Here is a 5137-nt window from a genome sequence, read left to right on the forward strand (position 1 = left end):
TCGCCGGCCGGGCTCTGCCCCACGCGCAGCCGCCTGGCCAGGAGGGCTGCGGGGCCCCGGGTCCCTTCCCCAGCCCTCCGGACACGTTCGCCTGCTCTTGGGAGGCCCGTGAGGTTGTGATCCCTGCTGGGTCGTACCCATACGGTGACACACCCAGTCTAATTTGGCGCTCTGCGTGGGTTCTTCACAGACCAGCTTTGAACCAGTCAAGGATAATAGGATTGTTCTCCTTGGCTGCTAAATTGGAGTGGAAGTTCTTCTCGAGCCCTTCCCTGCTGCGCTAGGGCTGCTCAGGAGCTCTGAAGGAGGAGCCAGAGCTCCGCTGCCAGCCCCACGAGTGGGTTCTCCTGACCCCTTTTCCCCCCTAAACCAAGCCCCCCATAGCCACTCTCCTCCTCCCCGCTGCAGTTCTTTTCTGTTCCCAGCTGAAGGACAGCACAAACCACGGGGACAGACGAGGTTTTAGAGGGCTGGGCCTCTCCTTGAGGGACTCGGGAGGTGTCGGGGCCGGCGTGTGAGGGTCGGTGTGGGGACACTGCCCAGCCGAGAGCCCCTGCCGTGCCCTGGGGGGGGGAGCTGGCAGCTGCCAGCCCTTCCTGCCTGGTTGGCCCACGCAGGGCGGTTGCACCTCCCTGTTCCCACGGGCCCAGCCTGACCCGCCACAGGGCATTGTGCATCCCTGAGGAGGGATGTTTTGGCTGAGGGAGTCCTGGGCGTTCCAGGGCTCTGGGCCTCCCCAGGGCTTCGGTGAACTGGTGATCACAGAAGGTTGGAAGGGACGCTTGAGGATCGTGCAGGCCCGCGGAGAGGGTGGCCTTGGTCTCGGGAGCTCATTTCCTCAGAGCAGATGTGTCACGGGCGCTGCCGTCGGGATCTCTGACATGCTCTGGCTGGCACAGAGAGGTGGTGGCCCAGCCGGTGTCTCGGTTCATGGCCTGGGCAAGTTCCCTGTGCTATTTCACGCTGGTTTTCTACGCAGTGGACCCGGGCCGGCCCTGCTAGCCCATGCAGATTCAGGTCTGCTTTTGGCTACCTCCCGCCTTTCGTGGCCTCGTCCAGAGCCAGCGCTTACCCCATCCCTGTGTGCGCTGGTGCTGGAGAGCATCCTCGGGGCTGGGGCTGTCAGAGCCTGACCGCACGCCCCGTCCTGTGCCCTCCAGAGCTCTCACGTCGGGCTCAGCCCAACACCCAGGGGCTGTCAGCGCTGGCATCCGCGGTGGCGGCCGGCTCGTCCTCCTGCCGCGTGCTCGCCACAGCTCCAGCACACGGTCGGGCCTCTGTCTGCTGTATTGTCTGAGGCACAAACACGAACTGTTTTTCTAGTTAGTGTTTCCTGGTTGTCTGTAGGGGGCTTGGGAACTGTCCCAAGAAAGAGGAAAGCTGCTTTTTTTCCCAAGGGTCAAGCTGTCCAGCCAAAAAATCCCTGGAATTTAAACAATTGGAGCCCCGTCCTGTTGGGAGCCGGGGGGTGGCTCCGAGGCTTCCCACAGGCTGTCAGGAGGCGTCCCCGGGTGAGCAGCATGGAGGGCTGAAACCCAGGCAGCTTCCGAAAATCTGAGCCCACCCTGGGGGGCTTTGGGTGCGATGTTACACTGCAGTCGCTGCTGTGTTTCTTTCTAACAGCTTTTTGGGGAGAAAGTTTTCCTGGTGTCTGTAGGGAGCAGGAATTTGTAGCTTCTGCCCTTGCGTGCCATCTGACAGCATTTCCAAACAAAAATATCTCATTTTAATGGATGGAAGTTCCTCTGGAGAGAGACACAGGATGTGACCGTGTCTCCTGCGTTGCCGCATCCTCCCCTGCCAGGCCGGGGCCCTCTCCCCTGGCAGCCCCCGCGCTGCATGGCCGGGGGGAGCAGGATCTCTGGAGCAGGCTGGAGACCCCGGGTACTGGTGCAGGTGACCCCGCGTCAGGGAGCCCCTTGGGGCCGTGACCACGAGCCCTCGGCCCCGAGGGTTGCAGTACCGTGGTGCGCCGGGCCCCTCCGCTCCGGCCGGGGCTCGTGCTGCTCCTCCTCTCCCCTCCGCTGGGCCTTACCTCCTCCCGTGCCCAGTCCCACGGGCCAGCGCGGTGTTTCCCTGCCTGAGGCCGCTCCTGGGTGGTTGCTGGGTGCTGCAGACCGCGTTGTTGGCGCCTCCCGGGCCTCCAGAAACGTTTGACCCAGCTCCCGAGGCAGCACGTGGCAGCGTTCCCTCCCGGCGCCTGGGCACCCGAGGGTGCGGGGCTTCCACTCTACGAGATAAACCACTGAAGCCCTTTTGTTTTCCAACCAGTGGGTAGTTGCCTGCACGTTTCCATCTTCGATCTCCATGTCCGGTGACAGGAGCACGGGTCCGTGTGAGGGCAGAGGTGCCCGCAGAAGGCTGCGTCCCCCTGCTGTGGGCCTGCCCGGGGCCTCCGCTTCCAGGGGAAAGTCCTGCGCTCCGCTGCTTGCAGGGAAGTTTCCACTGGTGCTTTGCTTTGTAGGGTGATGGGAGGCGAGCGGAGCCTCGTTTGCTGTGTCCACCTTGAGCAACGGAGCTTTTCTTCACCTCTGGCGCGGGGAGATCCGAGGTTGGTGGCCGACAGCAAGCCCAGGCAGCGCTCAGGGGAGAGGACAGCTGCCACGACGCTTTGCCGTGGGTTTGAGCAGGGGCGGAGCGGGCAGCTCCTTACCCATGGGACGCTGGTGACCGCTGGCTCCTCGTGTCGTCCCTCCTGCCCGTCGGTCGGCTCTGCTGCAGGGTTGCGTTGCCCTCTCAGCTTTTCCAGGGTGGAAGTGCACGGTCAGGAGGATGTCTTGGGACATCACAGGCTGGATCCTTGCAAAATCGCTCCTTGCAGGCTTGGGAAAGGCTTGTGATGTAACTGCTGGGAGAAGAGGTGGCACAGCAGTGCTGCTCTGTGAAAAACAAGCCCTGCCAGGCAGACACGTGCTGTCACGAGAAATTGGTTTTATTGCTAAAACTACTCTGGGCAGTGTCTGCAGAGCCCGGCACGCAGCTCTGCCTCCCCGCGGGATTCTTCTGAATCTGCTGAGGGCTGTTGGGCTGGAGCATCACCAGCGCCGGGCCGCAGGGGACCTGCAGTACATCCTTCAGGCCAGCCGCTTCCATCCGCACCCCCTCACGCAAGACTCCAGCCTTTCTTCTCTTCTGGCTGTCTGCAGCTTGCCCGTGTTCTCCTTGGGCACCCGGCGGTGCTGAGGTGGGCTGTGAGGATGGACGGATGGACACCGTGGCAGCGCTGGCCCCAACAGCCGCATGGAGCCCCAGCACCGTGTGCCCTGTTGCTGTGCTGCCTCTGCACGGATCCACGGAGCTCACACGGATCCACTGAGAGCTTTAATTCGGCATGGAGGGGCTGTAGTTTTGTCCTCCCTTAACGGCAGCACTGCTGGTGTTGCAGAGTGCCACGGTGTCACCATCGGTCACGGTCAGGCTGCTGCTCTCATCACCCATGCCCATCTTTCAGGGAGGATGTTTGCCCTTTATAGAACCCCAGAACCATCCGGGTTGGAAAAGCCCTTGCAGCTCCTCCAGCCCCACCATGTCCCCCCCCGACCATTCCCAACTCCCCCAGATCCCTCAGCGCTGGCTCAGCCCGACTCTTCAACCCCTCCAGGGATCCCGGGGACTCCCCCCTGCCCTGGGCAGCCCATTCCAACGCCCAACAGCCCCTTCTGCACAGAAATCCTTCCTCAGAGCCAGCCTGACCCTGCCCTGGGCAGCTTGAGGCCGTTCCCTCGGGGCCTGGCGCTGGCTCCTTGGCTGAAGAGACAGGGCAGCGGCCGTGGAGGTCAGACAGCTGCATGCCTTGCCTGGTGCTTTAGGAACATGTGGCTGCTTTCGGTTGACTGCTGTGGGATAAATGGCCCGAGGAGCGTTGACTGTGAGCAAACCGGGCCATGAGTGACTCCGGGGTGCAGCTGTGTACCCTGCAGCATGACCTGATCCAGCGTGGCACTGCCAGTGGCTTGAAGCGACCTGTCTCCCCTGGGCAGTGTGACCGGGGAGCAGAGCGGGGCCTGTGCCCGTGGTGCTGGCGATACCGACGTCCTCCTGGGGTTCCCTGGTAGAGGAGCAGGCCAGGGGATCCGGATTTCCATTTCTCAGGCCTCTGGACGAGCCCACTTGACGCCCCCCCCATCTGGCTCGGATGTCCCTGTCTCCGCAGGGAAGGTTTGATGCCGCGGTTGTGGAGTAGATCCCTCTGCACCGGGACGTGGCAGTCGGGAAGTGCTGGAGGGCAGCAGCTTTGTGTGCTGCGGTCATTCCTGCGGGGAATGTTTGCGCAGAGCGGCAGGTTCCTGGCCGAGAGGATCCCTCTGCCTGGGAGAGCAACGCTGGGCGCTGCCCCAGAGCTGCTGAGCCGGACCTTGCTCCCTGCGCTGCCGGGAGCTGCGCGGGACGCAGCGCCCTTGGCGAACGGCACCGGGAGGGCGAGGTGCTGCGACACGGGTCTCCTGTGACAGTCTGGGAGCAGCCGCACGAGGGCTTTTCCCTCAAGTCCTTCCCACCGCCGCAGAAAGCCGAGCACCTGCTGCCCAGGGGAGGGGAGCCAAGCAGGGCCTGTGCAGCACAGTGAAACCGAGTTGAACCCAGCTTTAGTTCACACAGGTTTGGGCTGGAGCAGGGATTTTTGCAGCTTTGTGGTGTGTCAGCCCTTCCTGCCCCCTTATTCTCCTCCTCATCTCTGCTCCAGTTGTGTCTGCAGAGTGCACTGGGCCACGGCCCTGGAGGGAACCGAGCTGCCCTGCTCTTGGTGAGGTCCCGAAAGCATCAGGAATTTTCCACAGCTCCTCACCAGCCAAATGCAGATGCTGAGGAAATAAAGAAAAATCCCTTGAGACTTGGAAAGCCAGGAGGAGCCCTGGGGCTGCTGGCTGGAATTACCCACCAGCCCTGGGAGGGTGTTTGGAAAGTCCCCCAGAAACCAGTAAAACCATGCTGGGAGCTGCCCGAAGCATGGTCGGTGTTTCCTGGCTGAGGCCGGGGCCTTCGGGCCGTCCTGCCCGCGGGGAGCTCACCCTGGCCCCGCCGGGGCTCTTCCCTTCCCGGAGGCAGGGCTGCGGCCGCCTGGCACCGGGGTGGGCTGCGAGGACCTGGCTGAGCCTGGCGAGCCACCCAGGCTGGATGCTGGCCACGGGCAGCGCCGGCT

The 5137-nt window shown here is 63.3% G+C and overlaps 1 protein-coding gene across 1 annotated transcript in view; it reads left to right on the forward strand.

The window, feature by feature from the left end:
- Positions 1-5137, forward strand: part of LOC113491270 (myotubularin-related protein 5-like) — a 49204-nt gene that overhangs the window by 3948 nt on the left and 40119 nt on the right. The window lies entirely within an intron of this gene.

The sequence above is a fragment of the Athene cunicularia genome (genome assembly GCF_003259725.1).
Source record: "Athene cunicularia isolate RWA chromosome 1 unlocalized genomic scaffold, athCun1 chr1_part2, whole genome shotgun sequence".
Classification (NCBI taxonomy): domain Eukaryota; kingdom Metazoa; phylum Chordata; class Aves; order Strigiformes; family Strigidae; genus Athene; species Athene cunicularia.